Below are 25671 nucleotides of genomic sequence, written 5' to 3'. Positions count from 1 at the left end.
TTCGGGATAGTCCTACTCTGTATAATATTAAAAACCTTACCATGTGTCAAAGCCTCAAACTTCTGTGTGTGAATCAATCATGAGATCAAATGTGATAGAAGATTACAGTCCTGGGAAGATGGGAAACATTCATATAGACGACTGGTGGAGATGTAGTCAGTGACGGACTCTGGCTAAATATGTTTCTAGAGCCGTAGTAGAAGATGAATGTCGTCCTCATGAAGTAGTTATTTCTCATGTTACGTGTAATGAATATCTTCTGCAGTATTGCTAATGCCGATTCCAGTGTCTGTAAATGAGACGAGAATTAGCTTTATGGAAGATGAGTCTATGAGAAACATGTTCAGCTGCAGACTCCAAGGAAGAAACTGCTTGGTGTCTGTGGCCTAAAATATATAGGTTTTATTACTAGATGTAAAGAAGAAAACTAAATACTGTAAAATAATAAATCTCCTCATATGCTTCCCTTATTATCTCCAGTAATTGTATTATTACACAGGATTTTTATGATGTTACATAGGCTCATCATCTTCTCATTCAGGTCCCTACAATATCGGATCCTCTCAGTGAAGATCAATTAAACAGAATTTTCCTGATTTTACCCATCAAAGATGGATTTGGACAGAGACAAGATGGCGGAGAGGATATTACACCTCACCCTAGAGATCCTCTTCCGTCTTACTGGAGAGGTGAGAGATTCTGATGATGTCACATTACATCGTTCTTATCTATGGGAATAACAGATGGACAGAACTGGAGAGATGAGGACTCTGGAAATGTCTGTAGTGAGATTTATTAATGAGTTTCTCCATAACCAGGATTACAGAGTAGTGAAGAAGACCTCTAGTGAGCGCTGTCAGGACCCTGTGTCTGAGGGATGGGGAAGACCCCTGAGCCCAATCACAGGGCCTCCATCTCACCCCTTCATACATGAGGACATCAATGACCAGAAGATCCTAGAACTCACCTACAAGTTGATTGAGCTGCTAACTGGAGAGGTGACACTGCTGGGAATACTGGGAAATTATACAGTAACACAATGAAAGGATCGGGGGGATGACTGTATCATTGTATGTGTCAGGTTCCTATAAGATGTCAGGATGTCACTGTCTATTTCTCTATGGAAGAGTGGGAGTATTTAGAAGGACACAAAGATTTGTACAAAGACGTCATGATGGAGGTTCCTCAGCCCCTCACATCACCAGGTAATAGGACAGGACTAAATATACACGGCTTATAATTATCTGTATGTAAAGAATGAATTCAGTCCCTGTATGTGTTTCCTACAGATCTGTCCAGTAAGAGGACAACACCAGAGAGATGTCCCCGTCCTCTTCTTCCACAGGACTGTAAACAAGAAGATCCCAATGTTCCTCACGATCATCAGGTAGATGGAGAGAAGGTGTCATGAGATCTCCCCTATGATGTGTAGATGGCTGTGAAGGTCTTGTGTTCAGTTTTGTTTTATCCACCAGTATTATGTGTTTTCTATTTGTGTAATGAGAACGGTGGAGATGGCAGGATTACAGCCGATCATAGATGTGACTTCTCATCTGTTTGTGACTTACAATATTTGTTTCAGGGTGAAGATCTGACCCATATTAATACTATAGAGGCATATGTAAGGGGTGATGAGTGGTGTAAAGAGGAGATTCCCACATATGACTACCCAGGTGAGTAGTAACCACTAAATGCAGAGAAGTCACAGATTCTTCTCAGTCACCGGCTGTGGCTGCTTTATCAGTGGTGGAGTCCGGCCGTATCACAATCGTGTGATCACCATTTTGCCTCTAGACCACAACATTCTCTTCCACCCAAAACTGTTCAAATGATTTTGGGCATTGAAACCCTTTTCCATAGAACTTACAACCTGGAGGATCCACCTACTCCATGTGATTAGGAGACGTTACCTGCCCAGATCTGTAAACCACAAAGCCAGAAAATTACTTGAAGAAAAATATTATGGTGGGACTGTAAGAGAAAGTGGAGGGTAATGATGGTGTTGGCTTCCTAGATCCCTGATATCTTATTGGATAAATCTACCTTTTCTCCCTTCTGTGCTGCTGAATGTGCTCATATGGTCCCTACAAGACCAGGTCCAGTCTTTCTGGCCAAACTTCACTTTTATGATCAACAACATTAAATGTGCAGTGAGGACCAAGTGTGAATTTCTGTACATTAACAGAGTTTCCCTTTATCCTGACTTTTCAATTTCTTTTAAAACCGACTAACTTCAAACCAGATTGTGATAAACTAAACAACAAAAAAAATTACACCTGTGCCATGATATATCTCTAAGCTAAATTTAAGACCCCTCAGCTCTGCACTATTATAACAAGTTCTCTTTGAACGTCTAATATTTCTTCTTGAAACTCATCTGACAGAAAATATTGTCCCTCACGATAGTTTAGATTGCCAAGAGCCCCCGAGCCCCATACTCTAATTACCCCAGAGAGGTTTCACCACTAGTTACTCACTACTTACTGATGAAGACTGTTGAGTTTGATCATTTCAGTAGACGTATTATTGTTACTCACAGTTTTGACTATAGTAGTTAGTGCCCAAATACTCTGATTTAACCCCTTCCTGCAGCCAGTTTTGTGTTCCTATCTGGGCCCATTTTTCAAATCTGACGTGTGTCACTTTATGTGGTGATAATTTTGGAATTCTTCACAAAGGATAATAGGAAACAAATGGACCTTACAAATAATATTCCAACTTCTCTTGAATCTGACAATACCCGATATACTGTTGTACACTACTGTCTGGGCACATGGCAGGTTAAGAAAGGAAGGTGCACCATTTAGCTATTTGAATGCAGATCTTGCTGGGATAGTGTGCAGACACAATGTATTGGGGACACTGTTCGTTGTCACCTGGCAGCTCAAAAGATGGCTACCACAAACAGGCTTAGCGCTATCTACTCCATTATCCAGATCCCAGGGTTTGCCTTTAACCCCTCTACATGGATTTGTACTAAGAGAGAGACCCCCTAAGCTTGGGCCACAGTGTTACCTAATGTTCTGTGGTGTGAGATGCCAATAAGAATAGTCAGATAGCCGGGTCAGAACATGGAGGTCAGAGAAAATACAAAATCACACAAAAGTAGTCAGTAAACGGGCCAAGGTCACAACAGAACACAAATACACAAGCCGGGAGCTGAGCACAGAGGACTGAACCGGAGGAGAACAAGGCTGTATCTGGCAGCTGCCGGCAATATGCTTCCAGCTTTAGTAGGGTGCGGTGCTCTCCAAATGGCTGAAGCAGGGAGCAGATTACTCCAGCTGGACAGCACACACACCCATACTGCCAGACTGGATAGTACTAATGGTCCCAGGCACCCTAATCTTAGTGGCTGGACAGAGCCTGGGCCGCCCAAAGCTTCTGGTTCTGACGTCTCCTCCATCACCAGCGCCGCCTGCAGGATGAATAAGGCGGCTCCTGGTGAGAGAAGCAGACGTCGCAGGAGCAGATCCCAGAGGAGATGGGACCCACCATTTACAGAAGCCCTAATGTGACCAAATTGCAGAAAACCAGAGCAGTAGAAATCCCCATAAAGTGACACCATTTTGGAAATTATAATCCTCAGTGAAATAATCTATAGGAGTAGTGACTATTTTGACTCCACAGGCGCTTTCCAGATATTATCACGCAGTGGATGTTGGAGAGTGAAAATTACAAATATATAATTTCATTACCCAACACATAGTGCCCAGATTGTGCTCCAGGAGACACACACCATCAATTAAGTGGGTTCTTCTCACTATAGTAATGTCAACTACATGGATGCTGAATGTGTTTTGGGCACACTGCAAGGCTCAGAAGTGAGGGGGAAATTTGACTTTGGCAGAGTGGATATTACTGGATTGGTTTATGGAAGCCATGTTGCTTTTCAAAAGCCTTTGAGCCACTAATAATGTGGAAACCTCTGGTTTTCCATTGACAGATGATGGACCTGAGTGGGGACTTGTTTTTTGTGAGATCAGTAGAAGTTATTATTGATATTATTTTCGCCTACATAACATTTTTTGGTGGCTTTTTATTCCATATTTGGGAGGCAGAATTAACAAACAGTTGAACACCACGCTCTACTGGTTCATCCTATGAGGTTTTCTATTAGACTGTGAACTGTTATTGTCTTGGTGAATAATGACGGCTAACATAGGGCAAAATTTTAAAAAAATCACAGAAAAAGATACAGCCTTACTAACACCAAATCATATAACAAATGCACTAGCAGGATGCCGCAGAACCCCATGATAAAGGTGGGGGCAGCGCAGGTGCAAAATGCTGATGAAGCAACCACTCACAAACCTACCAATTCATGGAGGGGGTGGTTGCCTAGTATTAAAGATGCACACAGATGAAGCTTGCATAGGACGCCAGTCACACAGGTAGGTGTGATGCACAGTGTCTGGCTTAGGATACTGATGATATCCATACTATTACATCAGGAAGGCTGCCCAGTACTATATAAGTGCACCCCACATGGACAGACACCCCAGTACACCCAACCAACACTAAAATGCTAATGCATTTGTTATCTGATTTGGTGTTGGTAAGGCTGACTTTTCTGTGATGTTTTCTTGGTAAATAATGATACTTTTACATAAAGTACATTTTTACGTAGAGTTTAATTAGAAATATTCAACAATGTAAATTTTAAGGATATGTTATTCATAAATAATAATTGGTTTTATTCTTGGCAGGTGACTGTACCAGGAGATCAGAGGGACAGCTGACATCTTCAATTTTTAAATCAGATGATCTTGAGATCCCACAAGATACAATTGAAGTGAATGCCATTAACCCAGATATACCATCATCCCTTCACAGCAAAGATCAGTCATCTGATCATTTGAAACAGGTCCTGTCTTCTGATTCATTACCGACTACTAAGGAAAATCAAAGTCACAAAATGAGCATTAAAAAAGAAATTGCTCCTAAAGCAAAGAAGCCATTTTCATGTTCAGAATATGGAAATAGTTTTTCCCTCGAAAAGTCTTTTCTTAAACATCAAAGCATTCACACCGCAGAAAATAGATTTTTTTGTTTCAACTGTGGGAAATTTTTTAACCAGAAATCAAATTTTCTTAATCACCAGAGAAGTCACACAGGGGAGAAGACTTTTTTCTGTTCAGGCATGAGATCTAACGTGATGGAAGATTACAGTCCGGGGAAGACGGGAAACATTCATATAGACGGCCGGTGGTGATGTAGTCAGTGAAGAACTCTGGCTAAATATGTTTCAAGAGCCGTAGTAGAAGATGAAGATGTTGTTCTCATGAAGTAGTTATTTCTCATGTCACGTGTAATGAATATCTCCTGCAGTATTGCTAATGCCGATTCTAGTGTCAGTAAATCAGACGAGAATTAGCTTTATGGAAGATGAGTCTTTGAGAAACGTGTTCAGCTACAGACTCCAAGGAAGAAACTGCTTGTTGTATGTGGCCTAAAATATATAGGTTTTATTACTAGATGTAAAGAAGAAAACTAAATACTGTAAAATAATATATCTCCTCATATGTTTCCCCTTATTATCTCCAGTAATTGTATTATTACACAGGATTTTTATGATGTTACATAGGCTCATCATCTTTTCATTCAGGTCCCTACAATATCAGATCCTCTCAGTGAAGATCTTCTATTTAAGAGAATTTTCCTTATGGACCCATCAAAGATGGATATGGACAGGGACAAAATGGCGGAGAGGATATTACACCTCACCCTAGAGATCCTCTTCCGGCTTACTGGAGAGGTGAGAGATTCTGATGACGTCACATTACATCATTCTTATCTATGGGAATAACAGATGGACAGAACTGGAGAGGTGAGGACTCTGGAAATGTCTGGAGGGAGATTTATTAATGTGTCTCTCCATAACCAGGATTACTCAGTAGTGAAGAAGACCTCTAGTGAGCGCTGTCAGGTCCATGTGTCTGAGGGATGGGAAAGACCCCTGAGCCCAATCACAGGGCATCCATCTCACCCCTTCATACATGATGACATCAATGACCGGAAGATCGTAGAACTCACCTACAAGATGATTGAGCTGCTGACTGGAGAGGTGACACTGCTGGAAATGCTGGGACATTATACAGTAACGCTATTAAAGGATCGGGGGGATGACTGTATCATTGTATGTGTCAGGTTCCTCTAAGATGTCAGGATGTCACTGTTTATTTTTCCATGGAGGAGTGGGAGTATTTAGAAGGACACAAAGATTTGTACAAATACGTCATGATGGAGGTTCCCCAGTCCCTCACATCACCAGGTAATAGATAGGACTAAATACACACGGCCTATAATTATCTGTATGTAAAGAATGAATTCAGCCCCTATATGTGCTTCCTCTAGATCTATCCAGTAAGAGGACAACACCAGAGAGATGTCCCCATCCTCTTCTTCCACAGGACTGTAAACAAGAAGATCCCAATGTTCCTCAGGATCATCAGGTAGATGGAGAGAAGGTGTCATGAAATCTCCCCTATGATGTGTAGACGGCTGTGAAGGTCTTGTGCTCAGTCTTGTTTTAACCACCAGTATTATGTGTTTTCCTTTTGTGTAATGAGAATGGTGGAGATGGCAGGATTAGAGCTGATCATAGATGTGACTTCTCATCTGTTTGTGACTTTTACAATATTTGTTTCAGGGTGAAGATCTGACCCATATTAATACTATAGAGACATATGTGAGGGGGGATGAGCGGTGTAAAGAGGAGATTCCTACATATGACCACCCAGGTGAGTAGTGACCACTAAATGCAGAGAAGTCACAGATTCTTCTCAGTCACCGGCTGTGGCTGCTTTATCGGTTGTGTACTCCGGCTGTATCACAATCTTGTGATCACCATTTTGCCTCTAGACCACAACATTCTCCTCCGTCCGAAAATGTTCAAATGATTTTGGGCTTTGAAACCCTTTTCCATAGAACTTACAACCTGGAGGATCCACCTACTCCCTGTGATTAGGAGACGTTACCTACCCAGATCTGTAAATCACAAAGCCAGAAAATCACTTGAAGAAAAATATTATGATGAGCCTGTAAGTCAAAGCGGAGGGTAATGATGCTGTTGGCTTCCTAGAATCCTGATATCTTATTGGATGAATCTACCTTCTCTCCCTTCTGTGCTGCTGAATGTGCTCATATGGTCCCTACAAGACCAGGTCCAGTCTTTCTGGCCAAACTTCACTTTTATGATCGACAACATTAAATGTGCAGTGAGGCCAAGTGTGAATTTCTGTCCAATAACAACAGAGTTTCCCTTTATCCTGACTTTTCAATTTCTTTTAAAACCGACTAACTTCAAACAGGATTGTGATAAACTATACAGAAAACATTACACCTGTGCCATGATATATCTCTAAGCTAAATATAAAAAGTTCACTTTAAATGTCTAATATTTGTTCTTGAAACTCATCTGACAGAAAATATTGTCCCTTACGATAGTTTAGATTCCCAAGAGCCACCGAGCCCCATACTCTAATTACCCCAGAGAGGTTTCACCACTAGTTACTCACTACTTACTGATGGAGACTGTTGAGTTTGATCATTTCAGTAGATGTGTTGTTGTCTATACTCACAGTTTTGACTATAGTACTTAGTGCCCAAAATACTCTGATTTAACCCCTTCCTGCAGCCAGTTTTGTGTTCCTATCTGGGCCCATTTTTCAAATCTATGGAAAAATACTCTGACTTCTCTTCAGAACGTAAAAATCTTTCACCTTTACTAAAGATTTCCGTGGAGAGGAGCAAAACTGAGTTTTGTGGAGATATTTTTTTCTATTTTTTTTTTTTTTTAAGCACAAATTGAGAGATTGCGGGGAATTTTACTTTGATTTTCCACAATGACTGCAAAACTGCTGAATGGTTTGTGGTATCGGGTTATTTATATTCTGGGCATTGACTGAATGCTTTTGGTTTTGTTTTTTTTACCCTTAACTGAAGGATGCTCCATAAATGGAAAGAAAAAAACAACCACAAAGAGCTGAAAAATGGAGAGCTTCATCTGCTCCCCCAAACCCGCTATGTGGTTAAACCACTAAACCTGTTAAAGAGGTTATGTACGGTTGTCCTGAGGAAGGAGTTGGTGGTCTCTGAAAAGCGTAGACAATAAACCTACATTTTTATCCATACTAATGGTTTGTCGTGACTCCAGAGAGCGCAGAAACAACTTCCTTTCCCAGTACCTATCTCTGACATTTTTCAAATCTGACGTGTGTGACTTTATATGGTGATAACTTTGGAATTCTTCACAAAGGATAATAGGAAACAAATGGACCTTACAAATAATATTCCAACTTCTCTTGAATCCGACAATACCCTATATACGGTTGTACACTACTGTCTGGGCACATGGCAGGTTAAGAAGGGAAGGAGCGCCATTTAGCTATTTGAATGCAGATTTTGCTGAGATAGTTTGCAGACACAATGTATTGGGGACACTGTTCATGGTCACATGGCAGCTCAAAAGATGGCTACCACAAACAGGCTTGTCACTATCTACTCCATTTTCCAGATCCCAGGGTTTGCCTTGCTCATCATCCTATAACCCGTCTACATGGATTTGGACTTAGACAGAGGCCCCCTAAGCTTGGGCCACAGTGTTACCTAATGTTCTGTGGTGTGAGATGGCAAGAACAATAGTCAGATAGCCGGGTCAGAACAAAATCACACAAAAGTAGTCCGTAAACGGGCCGAGGTCACAACAGGAATCAAATACACAAGCCGGGAGCTGAGCACAGAGGACTGAACCAGAGGAAGACAGGGCTGGATCTGGCAGCTTCCGGCAATATGCTTCCAGCTTTAGTAGGGTGTGGTGCTTTCCAAATGGCTGAAGCAGGGAGCAGATTACTCCAGCTGGACAGCACACACACCCATACTGCCAGACTGTATGGTACTACAGGTCCCAAGCACCCTAATCTTAGTGGCTGGACAGAGCCTGCGCCGCCCAGAGCTTCTGGTTCTGACGTCTCCTCCATCACCAGCACTGCCTGCAGGATGAATAAAACGGCTCCTGATGAGAGAAGCAGACGTTACAAGAACAGATCCCAGAGGAGACACACCATGTGACCAAAATGCAGAAAACCACAGCAGTAGAAATCCCCATAAAGTGACACCATTTTGGAAATTATAACCCTTAGTGAAATAATCTATAGGAGTAGTGACTATTTTGACTCCACAGGCCCTTTCCGGAAATTAGCACGCAGTGGATGATGGAGAGTGAAAATTACAAATATATAATTTCATTACCCAACACATAGTGCCCAGATTGTGCCCCAGGAGACACACACCATCAATTAAGTGGGTTCTTCTCACTATAGTAATGTCAAATACATGGAGGCTAAATGTGGTTTGGGCGCACTGCAAGGCTCAGAAGTGAGGGGGAGATCTGACTTTGGGAGAGCGGATATTGCTGGATTGGTTTATGGCAGCCATGTTGCTTTTCTAGAGCCTTTGAGACACTAATAATGTGGAAACCTCTATTTTTCCACTGACAGATGATGGATCTGAGTGGGGACTTGTTTTTTGTGGGATGAATAGAAGTTTTTATTGATATTATTTTTGCCTACATAACATTGTTTGGTGGCTTTTTATTCCATATTTGGGAGGCAGAATTAACAAACAGTTGAACACTACGATCCACTGGTTCATCCTATGAGGTTTTCTATTAGACTGTGAACTGTTATTGTCTTGGTGAATAATGACGGCTAACATAGGGCAAAATTTAAAAAAATCACAGAAAAAGATACAGCCTTACTAACACCAATAATCGTACCAATTCATGGAGGGGGCGGTTGCCTAGTATTAAAGATGCACACAGATGAAGCTTGCATAGGACGCCAGTCACACATGTAGGTTTGATGCACAGTGTCTGGCTTAGGATACTGATGATGTCCATACTGGGCAGAAAGGCTTCCCAGCACTATATAAGTGCACCCCACATGGACAGACACCCCAGTACACCCAACCAACACTAAAATGCTACTGCATTTGTTATCTAATTTGGTGTTGGTAAAGCTGATTTTTCTGTGATGTTTTCTTGGTAGATAATGATACTTTTACATAAAGTACATTTTTACGGAGAGTTTAAGTAGAAATATTCAACAATATAAATTTTAAGGATATGTTATTCATAAATAATAATTGGTTTTATTCTTAGCAGATGACTGTACCAGGAGATCAGAGGGACAGCTGACATCTTCAATTTTTAAATCAGATGATCTTGAGATCAAACAAGATACAATTGAAGTGAATGCTATTACTCCAGATATACCATCATCCCTTCACAGCAAAGATCTGTCATCTGTTCCTTTGAAACAGGTCCTGTCTTGTGATTCATTACCAACTACTAAGGAAAATCATAGTCACAAAATAAGCATTAAAAAACAAATTGCTCCTAAAGCAAAGAAGCCATTTTCATGTTCAGAATATGGAAATAGTTTTTCCCTCGAAAAGTCTTTTCTTAAACATCAAAGCATTCACACAGCAGAGAATAGATTTTTTGGTTTCAACTGTGGGAAATTTTTTAACCAGAAATCAAATCTTGTTAATCACCAGAGAAGTCACACAGAGGAGAATCCATTTTCTTGTTCAGAAAGTGGAAATTGTTTTACAGAGAAATCAAGTTTAATCAGACATCAGATAACTCACACAGGGGAGAAGCCATTTTCCTGTTCAAAATGTGGAAAATGTTTTAACCAGAAATCAGATTTGGTTAAGCACAAGAGAACTCACATACATGAGAAGCCTTTTTCCTGTTCAGAATGTGGAAAATGTTTTAGCCGGAAATCAGATTTGGTTAAGCACAAGAGAACTCACACAGGGGAGAAGCCTTTTTCCTGTTCAGAATGTGGAAAATGTTGTAGCCGGAAATCAGGTTTGGTTAAGCACAAGAGAACTCACACAGGGGAGAAGCCTTTTTCCTGTTCAGAATGTGGGAAATGTTTTAACCTGAAATCAGATTTGGTTAAGCACCAGAGAACTCACACAGGGGAGAAACCTTTTTGCTGTTCAGAATGTGGGAAATGTTTTAAAGATAAATCAGTTTTGGTTAAGCACAACAGAACTCACACAGGGGAGAAGCCTTTTTCTGTTCAGAATGTGGGAAATGTTTTAACCAGAAATCAGATTTGGTTAAGCACCAGAGAATTCACACAGGGGACAAACCTTTTTGCTGTTCAGAATGTGGGAAATGTTTTAACCATAAATCAGATTTGGTTAAGCACCAGAGAACTCACACAGGGGAGAAACCTTTTTCCTGTTCAGAATGTGGGAAATGTTTTGTGAAGAAATCATCACTTCTTAGTCACCAGAGAACTCACACAGACGAGAAGCCATTTTCATGTTCTTAATGTGGGAAATGTTTTACACGGAAATCAACTCTTAATAAACTTTAGAGAAGTCACACAGGAGAAAAGCCTTTTTCATTTTTAACCGAATATTGTATCTTCATAAAGGGGTTGTCCACTACTAGGACAACTCCTTCTCATTCCTTATGTTTGGCCTTGTTAAAATAAAAACACTCATGCGCACTCCCTGTTCTGGCGCCGTTTCCATCGCGTTTCCATAAGGATGTTACATCACACAAGATTGTTACATCACACAATCCTGCTCCCAATCACCGCCACCTTCAGACGTATTGTACATCAACAGGAAGGACATGGCCTGGACATAGCACCAAGAGAATGCACACACTGAATGCACTCTCTTCAGACCGTGTTCCTGGGGGAATTATAAGCAATTTACAGCCTCAAACATGCTGTCCGATATGGGAAAGAAAGAAGAGATCAGAGTTTAATCTGAGGTCCTCCACCTCTGTCAGCATGTCTGGTATGCAGCGGTTCTTATGGAAGGTCTTATCTTCCTGCTCCGGAGCTATTACTGCCTCACCTCAGTGTGGAAAAAGAAGCAGTCTTAACCCTCATGATGCCAGACAGCTCCAGCCTGTAAGTCCTGCACCAACTTCTCTCTTAATGTAAGCCTCACAAGAAAACAGCTCCACAAATCTCCCTGTACTCTCACCAAAGCCCCCATACTGAGCAGTGCTTGCTTCACAGGGACATTTACCCCCCAGCCACAGGTTATTCTGATATGGGGAACAACATAACTGATTTGTATATCAGATTGCGTCTATCCCTTCTAAAGAAGATATGGAGCAATATATTCAGAGGCTGGAGACCACATACAATACTGAAATACGTCCCCTCGCTTCTATCCTGTCACAGCTTACTGACAAGGTACAGAGATTAGAGGATAATGTCGTCCAAGTTAGAGGCCATCATAATGCTCAGAAACTGACACTGGATCTTCACAGCCAGTAAATAAACCATCTGTTTAATATGGTTGATGATCAAGAAAATCACAATAATATCTGGATAAAGGGTGTACCTGAAAGCATCAATGCACAAGTGATTATGCCAACACTGCGATCATTATTCATAATATCCTTGGTGATCCTATTGATAAGGAGGTGGAGATTTAAAAGGCGCACCGTACAATAGGCAATCATGGCCCAGATCCTGAGCGTCCAAGGGACATTATCTGTCGCATACATTTTTTCAATGTAAAAGAGGCCATTGTGAGGAAAGCAGAGGAGTTGGATCCTGGTGATTTAAATGGAAAACACATATAATTGCTCACAGATCTATCCTGAATGACACTTGCTAAAAGAAGGGTATTGAAACCACTACTTGATGCCATCCGGGAAAATGGCCTGATGTACTCCTGGGGGTACCCATTCCAGCTGTATATTTTCAAAGATCCAAGCAACATGAGACCTTTCTGTGATGCCCTGGACATTCCATATATCTGACTGGCCACCTGATCCACCATTGCCACAGAGAGTTCCAGCACGTCGCAGAAGGTGTTCAATGGATCAGGAACTTGATGGTGACGCAGACAGATGGGAAAGGAACCTGCTAATCATATGAGCTCCTGAAATGAATCTTGTCTTTCCTGATGAGAGACAGTTTGCAGATGCTTACTTATTTCTTTAAGCATATAATTAGATATATCTAAATAGAGCATTAGGTGCCACTCTTCCACTATATAGAATGTCTAAGTTCATATAAGATCTTAGACCGGCATATAAGTTGAGTTCACATGATACTACTGTAATATCAGGCTGTATTACATTACTTGCTTTATATTCCATGGTTCCCCCTATTAGGAATCCTAGAACTGAAAGTTTGACTTACGCCTGTAAAGACAACCCCCAGTTAGGGACTTGCATTGGGATCTGCTTGTTTCGCAATTTCCTACTGTTTTGATATATTCATAATCTATACTTCTTAGACACTGAGAGGTAGACGTTACTATCTACCGTCTATACTTCCTCTTTTCTCTTAATCTTTCTCTCTTCCATTCCCCCTTTTTTTCATATAATATGGCACAACTCAAAACTTGTTCATTGAATGTTAGAGGACTTAATGTTCCAGAGAAAGGAGCTCAGGTATTTTATCGTAGGCATAAACAGCACGTACATTTTCTCTTTCTTCAGGAGTCACACTTTAGAGGCGATTATATACTGTACCCCAGTTAACTAATAGATATTATTCATCTTGGCGTCCCAGAAAAATGCTGTTTTGAAGTCTAAGGTGCTGAGTATCGGCCGCCACAGATCACTGCTGCATACTATTGTAGAAACACTGTCTGACACGGAGAGGAGGTTCGTGTTTGTTAAGATCTCCATCTACTCCAAAATTTTGACTTTGGCAAACTTCTATCTCCCTAATTGTGACCAAATTAAGACATGCCGTCATTACTTAAACAAACTAAAATATTTTGCGGAGGACCTTATCATCATTGGAGGTGACTTTAATTTTGTCTTGGATCCTTCTTTAGACGGTTCCCTGGGCTGGAGTCACCAATCTAAAACACAAACAAAAGCTTTGCTAATTGTGCTTTGGTCTCAACCGGTTGATGTATGGAGGATACTACATCCAGACGTAAAGGATTATACCTATTATTCTCCTTTACACAATATGCATAGCCATATAGTCCTTTTCTTAATTAGCCGTCACTTGCCTACATGGCAACCTACATCTCAGGTAGGAACTGCTGTATGGTCAGATCATGCTCCTGTATATTGTAACTAGCTATTGAACCCGTTCTACGCCCGGGTGGCGAGCATTTTTATTGGTATATAGTCTCCCATGCGGGTATGTGCTGCCCCCCTCCTGGTATTTCTGCTGCCCCCATCATCCTATCCCGGTATGCATGGCACCCCTCATCCCCATCCTGGTATGCATGGCACCCCTCATCCCCATCCTGGTATACATGACACCCCTCATTCCCAATCCTGTTATGCATAGCACCCCTCACCCCCAATCCTGGTATGCATTGCACCCCTCATCCCCAATCCTGGTATGCATGGCACCCCTCATCCCCAATCTTGGTATGCATGGCACCTCTCATTCCAAATCTGGTATACATTGCACCCCTCATCCCAATCCTGATATGTATGGTACCAAATCCCTCATCCTGGTATGCATGGCACCACTCATCCCCCAATCCTGGTATGCATGGCACCCCATCCCTCTTCCTGGTATGCATGGTGCCCCTCATTCCTATCCTGGTATGCATGGTACCCCTCATCCCTATCCTGGTATGCATGGCACCACTCATCCCCCAATCCTGGTATGCATGTCACCCCATCCCTCTTCCTGGTATGCATGTCACCCCATCCCTCTTCCTGGTATGCATGGTGCCCCTCATTCCTATCCTGGTATGCATGGTACCCCTCATCCCTATCCTGGTATGTATGGTACCACTCGTCCTGGTATGCATGGCACCCCATCCCTCATTCTGGTATACATGGCACCCCTCATCCCAATTATGGTATGTATGGCCTCCTCATCTCAGAAACCTGGTATGCATGGCACCCAATCGCTCATCCTGATATGCAATGCATGCCTCATCCCCAATACTGGTATATATGGCACCCAATCCCCTATCCTAGTGCGTATGGCACCCCTCATCCCTATACTGGTATGCATGGTACCCCTCATCCCTATTCTGGTATGCATGGTACCCCTCATCCTGGTATGCATGGTACCCCACATTCCTATCCTGGTATGTATGGTACCCCCCATCCCTATCCTGGTATGCATGGTACCCCGCATTCCTATCCTGGTATGTAGGGTACCCCTCATCCCTATCCTGGTATGCATGACACCCCATCCCTCATCCTGGTATACATGGCACCCCTCATCCCAATTCTGGTATGTATGGCCTCCTCATCCCAGAAACCTGGTATGCATGGCACCCAATTCCTCATCCTGGTATGCATGGCACGCCTCATCCCCAATCATGGTATATATGGCTCCCTCATCCCTATCCTGGTATGCATGGCGCCCTATCCCCTATCCTGGTATGTATGACACCCCTCATTCCTATCCTGGTATGTATGGTACCCCTCATCCCTATCCTGGTATGCATGGTATCCCGCATTCCTATCCTGGTATGAAGGGTACCCCTCATCCCTATCCTGGTATGCATGGTACCCCATCCCTATCCTGGTATGTATGGTACCCCTCACCCCTATTCTGGTATGCATGGCACCCCTCACCCACCAATCCTTGTATGCATGGCACTCCTCATCACTATACTGGTATGTATGGCACCCCTCACCCCCCCAATCCTGGTATGTGTGGTACCCCTCATCCTGGTATGCATGGTACCCCTCATCCCCCAATCCTGGTATGCTTGGTACCCCTCATCCCCCAATCCTGATATGTGTGGCCCCATCACCCCCCAATCCTTGTATGTATGGCACCCCTCATCCCTTTCATGCTGCACACATACAAAAAAATAAACACTTAATCTTACCTTTCTTCTCTGTGCTCCAGCACTGAAGTGTTCTGTTCTGCTGGAGGCTGGGGAAGGAGTGCGGCTCCAGACTACGCACATGCCCATACCGCGCTGTCCGGCGCCATTTTGCTGAAGACACACTGCAAATGTGTCTTCAGTAAAATGGCGCTGGATAGCGCTACGTGAATGTGCTGATTCCGACACCTTCACTCCTGCCCCAGTCTCCGGCGAAGAGAGGCGACGCGGCAATGCTCCTTCCGGTCAGGTAAGTATGGCGCCGGGAGATCGCAGTATGCGTTCAGTGTCTACGTATACCGTGATCTCCGGCGCCATACACACTCCTCTTACCTGTAACGGCACAGTCTATAAAGGCTTCAGACAGAGACATGCATCTCCCGTTATATTATAGATCTGACTATGCCGGACTCCACCAAGGCTTCAGATGTTGGAACCTAAATGATAATCTGCTGAAAGACTCACTCTGTGTCTCAGACCTTCTTGAGACTATAGACTCCTTCAAATGTATGAGCATGATGAAACTGCCTTACCATTTAAATGGGAAGCACTCACATGTGTCCTCAGAAGTATAATAATAAAACATAGATAAAAGCTAAAAAACGGAGAGAACAGCTAAAGTCCTCATTTGCTTGAGCGGATTGATCTCCTTGACAAACAACATAAACGATCTGCTTCCCTCCAGGTATACGCAGACCTGCTTAACGCTAGAAGGGAGCTAAAGTAGTTTCATGGATGGGATAAATATTGTGGTATTTAGGGCATTTACTTACGGAAGGAACCAAGTGGAAGCTTCCATTCTCGGTACTAGATATGGGGCCTCCTCGAGAAAATTATTTAAAATGTCGTACACTAAAGTTAATATATAAGGTGTGGGATAGGAGTAAAAATATTCTTGGAATTGGAAAGTACACAAATTATACTCCTTTATGGCACAACTATAACTTACCAGAGCTACATAAACTAAAAAATGTTAGTGAGTGGGAGGATAGGGGTATTAGAATAAACGCCATACTGATTGATAGACATCACCCAATAGATACCATTGCTAAAGCAGTGGATACAAAAGGTCTATTAACCCTTATTTATAGGCAGTTACTGGCCCTACATTTGGATAATATTGATAGTTAAGACAAAATGGGAGGAGGATGTGGGTCTGTTATCTGAGGAGCAATGGGGGAAATACTGGATTTGACACAGACACTTTCATTGTCGGAGTCACAAAGATTGTCCCGAATTCTTCTCATTCATAGGGTATATAGATCCCCAAGTATTTTATTTAAAATTGAAATACAAACGGATGACACATGTCCTAGATGTGGTCAAAATGATGCCCACCTGATGCATATGATGTGGGAATATTGGCGACTACTGGAAGGGGGTGATCACTCTTGTACTATCTGTATTTGGGATACAACTTCAGTTGGAACCTAAAATCTGTATCCTAGGACTCCTGGGAGAGGACGTAGACCCAGACTCCATATGGCAGTAGATAGCTCAGGAATATTATTCCAAACCAGAAAGTTGTTGGCACTACATTGGATAGACAATTCTCCCTTAACGATAACAGAACTAAGATCCAGGATAAATAACACTCTATGCTTGGAAAGGGGATCTTATATTAAAGGAACGCTCTCAAGAAATTCATATAAATATGGGAGCAATGGTTAAATACCCCAGGTATTGCTTCAGAAAACCTTCACAGAAATACTATCCTGGATCGTTTGTCCATTTCCTTACAGTAAGCCAGGAATTTATATCCTTATACCCAAGGTGTCAGCAAATAATAATTGTCTCAGTCCACACAATTGCCCCTTCTTAGATATATCCTTTTTCTTTTGATGTCCCAATAGGGAAAAAAATAAGCCTTTAGGAAGTATTCAGATATTTATGTACAAATGTACAAATTACTGTTCCAAAACATTGCACTATAGAGCGATATTGGGATTTATATCATTGTAAACCGGTTCTTGTATTCTTTACTGGTTTTTATTTCTTTTTTATTTCTTTTTCTAAAAAAAAGAAATGTTGGTAATTCTTTGTTTTGTAAAATAAAAATGATCTGATTGAAAAAAAGAAAGGAGCGAAGGTCTTTACTAGATCAAACGTATACAAAATGCCAAGATCACATGTGAAGGTACTCGTACGAATTCGCAAATAAATGTGGTTGCTCATTGGCAAGAAGGTTACATCCACACGTGTAAAGGACATACGTATCCAAAATAAAAGGGGCACCCGGGCCAGAAATTCATAACCCCATTGATATAGCGGAAGCATTTAGTTTCTTTTATAGTTCACTATATAATATTCATGGACAATACCACGACATGCCACCTAATATTCTTGAAACTAAAAATGACAAATATATTATGGACACTGACTTTCCTTCCTTACAGACCCCTGAGCAGGAGATACTAGACAAAGCATTCACTGAACAAGAGATAGGACAGGCCAATAAATCATTCCCTATCGGGAAGAGCCCTGGGCCAGATGGATTCAATAATAGATTTTATAAGATGTTTTCCCCCCCAGTTATTACCATTTTTAGCCAAAGTGTTCGATAATATCTCAGAAGACTCCCCCTTTTGCCCCCCAATCACTTAAGGCTCATATAATGGTTTCATCAAAGCCTGGAAAAGAACCAAATACCTGCCCTAATATTCGTCCAATATCATTAAATAATGTAGATGTCAAAATATTCTCTAAAGTAATTACTACACGGCTCTCCCACTATCTACCCTCAATTGTCAGCAACGATCAGGTTGGATTCATTAAGGGTAGAGAAGCTCGTGATAATAAAAATAAAACGTTAATTTCACATGCAAAAAACAGGGGATCCCAATGTGTCTTGTTTCTGCCAACGCTAAAAAAGCGTTCGACACAGTGCATTGGACTTTCTTGAAGAGCACCCTACCACAAATTAGGTTGGACTCTTTCTTGTTATCTAAAATTCTATCGTTATACATTGACCCTAAAGCGATAGGGTAAACTGCCTTCTATATGACACATTTTCTATTAAAAAGGGGACGAGACAAGGGTGTCCTTTATCACCTCTGCCATACACATTGGTGATGGACCAATTAGCGGTAGCATTACACACAAATCCAGATATTAGTGGAGTTACTATAGACTCACACCACTATAAACTAGCTCTACATGCAGATGACTTGTTGCTCTATGTTTCAAACCCAATGATCTCATTTCCCTCTATAATAAAGGAATTCGAATAACTCGGCCATGTAAGCAATTTTAAAGTCAACTATTCTAAAACAGAAGCCATGAACATAACTTTTAACCCTGAACTGACACAATAACTAATTTCTAACTTCCCCTTTAAGCGTCAGAAAGACATAATTAAGTACCTGGGCATACAAATTCTGGGGAACTTGGATGATCTGTATCGTTTAAATCAGAGGTCCCCAACCGCCGGTCCGCGGACCAGGACCGGGCCGTTGGGGTTTTTCAGCCGGTCCGCGGGGAGAGGGGGCCCCTCCAGCCTCCAGCAGGGCCGCCATCAGGGCATGACTGCCCTGACTCCAGTATGGGGCCCGGCCGGTAGGAGCCCCCTCGGAGCCCCCCTCTTGTGCGTCTCTCTCCTCATGGGGCCCCCGGCCGCATGCTAAGCGCCGGGTCCGGGACATCTTAGCGCTGCGCTGCTGCGGCAGCACCTTCATGATTCCCCTGACTTCCGGTCATGTGACGGCGCCGTCACATGGCCGGAAGTCAGGAGAACCTGGTGTCAGCGATTTGGACGAGCGCCAGGATTCTGCAGGGATAGCATGGGGGTAAGTATAACAAGTTTTATTTTTTTTTAAATACAATTAACTAGGAGTGAGGGGAATGGGAGATGCACATGGGGGGAGGGGAGAGATGAGAGATGCACATGGGGGAGGGGAGAGATGAGAGATCCACATGGGGGGGAGGGGAGAGATGAGAGATGCACATGGGGGAGGGGAGAGATGAGAGATCCACATGGGGGGGAGGGGAGAGATGAGAGATGCACATGGGGGAGGGGAGAGATGAGAGATCCACATGGGGGGAGGGGAGAGATGAGAGATGCACATGGGGGGAGGGGAGAGATGAGAGATGCACATGGGGGGAGGGGAGAGATGCACATGGGAGGGAGGGGAGAGATGAGAGATGCACGGGGGGGTGAGAGATGCACGGGGGGGTGAGAGATGCACGGGGGGTGGATGAGAGATGCACGGGGGGGTGAGAGATGCACGGGGGGGATGAGAGATGCACGGGGGGTGGATGAGAGATGCACGGGGGGGTGAGAGATGCACGGAGGGGATGAGAGATGCACAGGGGGTGGATGAGAGATGCACGGAGGGGGATGAGAGATGCACGGAGGGGGATGAGAGATGCACGGGGGTGAGCTGCACATGGGGGGGTGAGAGATGCACATGGGGGGGTTATGTTTACATAACTTTGTTGCCTTATGAAGGGCGGGGGGGCCCCCAAAAATTTCTTGCACAGGGGCCCACTACAGTCTGTGTCCGCCCCTGGGATGAAGTAAATGCAGCTGAACAGCAGCTGTCAGGACAGCTGCCCTGTCCTGCTGCAGGGCGTGATGGGGCCTCAGTGATGCGGCTCCTGGCACAGCACATTATGTGGGGCTCCTGGCATAGCTCCTGGCGGGGACCTGGTCTACACTATATGATAAGTATGCACTAAACTCCAAATCCCTCCATTACCTTGCCCCCATATGACCAAAGCCCCGCCCACCCCACCCCCTCCTTGCTGGGCCATGGAAAAATGATCTTGCTTCAAGCCGGTCCCTGGTGCAAAAAAGGTTGGGGACCACTGGTTTAAATGATATCCCCCATCCTTGAACAAATGGTTAAAAATCGAATGAATTATAACTTGAAACCTTTGTCCTGGTTTGGTCGTATTAGTGTGATCAAAATGGACATTTTACCAGATCTTCTTTATATATTTCAGACCTTTCCGGTCTGCGTTCCTCAGACCTTTTTCTCCCGTCTCAACAATTCTAACAGCAAGTTTGTATGGGGAACATCGAGGCCTAGGATACGTGTTAAAATATTGCGAAGAAACAGGAGGGAGGGTTAGGGAGCTGCAACGCTGAATCCAAACAGGGTGAAGATAGTCCACTGAAGGGTGCCGGTCCCGCTGGTGAGCACAGCCATATGAAGAAAACAAAAAGGAGAAAATCAGCACTCCAACAGGTAAAATATGAAAAAAAATTATTGGATCATTTAAAAAAATAATAATAATTAAAATTCTTATGTGTTTCTGGCGCTAGGGTTCTGCCCATAGTTATAGCAGATGAGAAAAGGACAATGAAGTCATATATATATATATACAAGCACAATGGAGTCACATGACATGAAATGAGAAATCAATTAGACATGCAAAAGGTGTGAAGAAAATCCAAGCCACAGTTCACATTGAAGGCAACGAGATCAAATACAGACAAGATGATCATTACAAGCGTCACATAACAAGCCAGAAATGCAAAACACCATGATGGTGAAAAATAAGATAGAATTAGACCTCATACTCTTATTCATGCATATCCGTATCCTCCTCTGTATATAAACTGTTTATTGCAGGACATTTGTGTGAAGACCACCAGTGTTAGCTGCCAGGGGATTATCCCATATAGGAACACAACACCGAGATTAAGTGTACAGGTGTGAGATCACAGGGTCAGAACATCGCAAATGCCATCAACTATAGCAACGGAAGGTGGGAGGATATACTGATTATAGAGGGACAGGAACATGTATGCATGAGATGGATGATAGATTCAGTATAGAGCATCACAATAACAATGTCCAATAAACAGAGAAAACGCATCAATGTCTAAATTGTGAATAGAAATATTGTTCTTATCGATCTGACACACGTAAGAATATAATATAAAATAATATGCACAATAACCAATATGGAGAAACTATAAACCTATAACAATGAACATATAAAGGGGAAAAAAATGCAAATCAAAATTGATTATATAGTAGAAGATTTACAAGGAAATCCACCCGCATCTGATCTGGTGCAAAGTATAATATCCTGGCAAACGATCATAGAGCCGCAGATATACCGAGCATTATCTGTAATATCACCGGGAGGCAAATAGATGCATCATTGTAAAACAGACGAGAACAAGTACAGAACACTGGTGAGATTACTGTGGAGCATTGTAATGGCGAATCAGATTACTGTGGAGCATTGTAATGGCGAATCAGATTACTGTGGAGCATTGTAATGGCGAATCAGATTACTGTGGAGCATTGTAATGGCGAATCATATTATATGGAGTGTACAAATCCATGATATCCAAGAGCTGAATGTATAACAGATCAATGGCAATGGGAGACGTCTGCATAGAGTCTGATGGAAAACCTGATCGTGAGGCTATAGATGGAGCAAGCATTTCTATCTGTATCAACGAAAAACAGGTAATTACATTATAATAAAACTGACAAAACAAATATCTGATGCAGAACTGAATCGTGAAGCTGTGGATGTAGCGGGAATTTCTAGCTGTATCAACGAAAAACAAATCAGTGAATTATATTGCGAAAAAACTGACAAAAATAAATATATGAGAAATGGAAGATAAATAAGCTGCAGAACATTGCAATAGAAATACTCCGTCATTGCTGAAAAATCTTTAAGATATTTGCATCATTTATGTGCGTTCTGCGAAGATGAATCAGCGATGATAGCGCAATATACAGAAAGGCCAATAAGTACACCGGCAAATAATAACCGGAAAAGCACAAAATAAATTCAGAAAACCTGGAATGTCACCATATAGATGGTCTGCTGGGAATAAACCAGTATGGATTTCATCAATAGATGTAAAACAGGTCATTGCGGAAATTCATTACCCGAAGGGTATTTAGTATTTACACGTCAGATCCAGAAGGCTTCACGCATATTAAGGTGTTTCTGTCTGTTTCCACCCCTTACCGGTTAATTAACTTTTTCAAGACCAAAGAAAGAAAAATGTGTGAGATCATTATTCTGTATGGACACAAAATGTTTTGTTCCCCCGGAGTATGTGCTATTAGAACTGTTGATATATGAAATCTGCTCTGGTGCTCTCTATGAATCCTACCAATTTGTGTAAAACAATGTTGTCCACTATTCTGGAGGAAGGCATTTATTTGTCGGTGTTTAATAACAAAATTCAGCGCTGGCTGTTACCTGATTATCCCATTTTTCATGGGCTCCCCAAAACACACTAGGGTACCCCCCCCCACCCTTCGCCCTATTATCTTGGGTATGGGTTCATTGAATGAGAATTTAAGCCAATGGCTGGTGAACATTTGTATTCTCTGGTTATTCAAACACCAGGCCATGTGAAAGATACTACGTCTGTCCTGAGGGTTTTTGACAGGTTCGTGTGGCAGGAAGAATATAGGTTTGTCACCAGCAATGTTGTCAACCTGTATTCCTCCATCCCTCACGCATTGGCCATTATTGCCATTCAACACTATTTAAATAAATATAGTGGATATTCTGTGAATTTAAAAAGGTTCATTATGACATAAAAGATTTGTTGTCCCACAATAATTTTATGTTTGATTCTAAATATTATTTACAAGTACTTAGAGCCCCCATGGGCTACAAATTCTCACCATCTTTGGCTATTCTGTACATGTCGTGGTGGGAAGAAATCTACATTTTTTCTGATGATAATCCATTTTTGAGCACATTTTTTGGTTTGGTAGATATGTTGATGATGTACTTTTGGTATGGAGAGGTGACCCCCAGTTAGTGTCACAATTTGTTTTGTAATTGAATTCCTATTCCTTAAATTTAAAATTCACTGTCAGTGAACCTTTGATTTCCACTCCATTTCTGGATATTTTCCTGACAGGGATAGTAACATCTCATAAAGTGGACACCACACTCTATAGAAAACCTTTGTCAGGCAACACATTACTGTTGTCTTCCAATTCTCAACTTACTCTATACAGCTCGCAGGGGCGACTCAGTGTAGTTGAAGGGAAGCACTCCGATCCTGTTCAGCGAATGTGACCCGTGCTACACAAAATATGTAACTTCCAACATAAGTGCTGATCCATCCTCCATGGATTCTTTTATGCCTAAGGGGAGACCTGCCCACATACCCCCTGTGATTTTGTTACTTTTGCGCCACAGCTCCCCAGAGGGGCTTACAGTGACGGTTAAATATCCATATTGTTCCTTAGCTGACCCTGCTACCCAAAATATAGGCCCCATTATTATCGGACATATGGAACTTTAGTTATTCCATATTCCATATCGGCTTCGGGCAATCGGCAGGCCTTTGTTACATTCCCTTTGAAGCACTGGGAATACAACCTTCTCAGTTAGCTGTAAATCTATCACAAGCCTGTGTTAATTGGGTTTGGTAGCAGCTTTTGGGCCAGCATTTGCTTGCAAGGCCCTTCTCATATGTGTGTTGATTTGCATAGAGGCCACTGGCCAAAGTGTCAGCTCTTCTCCCGTGGACAATTACTATAGGGGAGGAGGGAAGAGGAGTCTGAGAGAGAGACTTCTTAATATCTATGACAGGGGAGAAGAAAAGATTTTCAATATTTCCATTACAATCTGTTTTTCATTGATACAGATAGAAATGCTTGCTATACCTATAGCCTCACGATCAGGTTTTGCATCAGACTCTATGCAGACGTATCCCATTGCAATTGATCTGTTATACATCCAACTCCTGGATGGCATGGATTTGTACATTCCATCTAATCTGATTCACCATTGCAATGTTCTACAGTAATCTCACCAGTGTTTTGTACATACTTGTTTTCGTCTGTTTTACAATAATGCATCTATTTGCCTCCCGTTGATATGATTGATAATGCTTGGTATATCTGCGGCTCTATGATCCTTTGCCAGGATATTATGCTTTGCACCAGATCAGATGCGGGTGTATTTCCTAACATCGGTGGTTTTCACATAAATTTCCTGCAATAAACAGTTTATATACAGGGTGGGATACAAATATGCATGAACAAGAGTATGAGGTTTAATTCATTGTTCCTTGTATGTAGTATTATTTGGTCACTATCTGGTGGTAATATGTGGTCTGGTCATGGTGTGGTGGTATTTGTTCCTTGCATGTGGTGTTGTTCGGTCACTATGTGGTGGTAATATGTGGTCCGGCCATGGTGTGGTGGTATTTCCTCCTTGTATGTAGTATAATTTGGTCACTATGTGGTGATAATATGTTGTCTAGTCATCGTGTGTCGGTATTCTTTGTATCTGGTATTATCTGGTCACTATGTGGTGGTAATATGCAGTCCGGCCATGGTGTGACGGTTTTTGTCCCTTTGTATGTGATATTATTTGAAAAAATGTATGTGACACATTCCCTTAAAGAAAAATATACCTAAATAGAGTACTGGATATTTTAAGAAATGTTTAATAGGTTAGAGTAGAGTAGGGCCCTGCCAGAAGAGTCTACCTTGTCGTGGCGGCGGCTTACAAAATCTTTTGGCCAAAACAAAAGCTGCTGCTATGTATGTGATATGGTGTTCTATGGGAACTGTTAGGGTATGTGCACATGGTCAGGAGCCGCTGTGTGTTTGACACTGCGTGCTTATGCAGCATCAAACCTTCAGCAGTCTGGAGTTACAGCATAGTGGATAGGATTTCTAGAAATCCCATGTCCACTATGCGACTCTGTGCACCTATGGATCACCCACGGAAACTGACATGCAGTACATCTTTCAGACCCGTAGCATGTCAATTTCTCTTGCGGGTCCACATGTGGACTTTCTCCACAGACTAACATCTATGAGGAAACTCCGCATGTACAAAAAAAAAATTGCGCCACTCAATTGCATAAAATGAGGGCAGAAGCCG

General features: G+C 42.3%; 1 non-coding gene and 2 pseudogenes across 1 annotated transcript; 2 read left to right on the top strand and 1 right to left on the bottom strand.

The window, feature by feature from the left end:
* Positions 1-25671, bottom strand: part of LOC141191570 (uncharacterized) — a 773803-nt pseudogene that overhangs the window by 299119 nt on the left and 449013 nt on the right.
* Positions 5469-25671, top strand: part of LOC141191600 (uncharacterized) — a 47002-nt pseudogene continuing 26799 nt past the window's right edge.
* Positions 7687-7805, top strand: LOC141191609 (U5 spliceosomal RNA). Its single transcript, XR_012265438.1, has one exon. It is a non-coding gene; the product is annotated as a U5 spliceosomal RNA (small nuclear RNA).

Source organism: Phyllobates terribilis, unplaced genomic scaffold (assembly GCF_046119375.1).
Source record: "Phyllobates terribilis strain yellow unplaced genomic scaffold, ASM4611937v1 Scaffold_47__1_contigs__length_9908305, whole genome shotgun sequence".
Taxonomy (NCBI): domain Eukaryota; kingdom Metazoa; phylum Chordata; class Amphibia; order Anura; family Dendrobatidae; genus Phyllobates; species Phyllobates terribilis.
The sequence above is the reverse complement of the archived record's forward strand: the minus strand, read 5'-3'. Positions and strand labels throughout refer to the sequence as shown.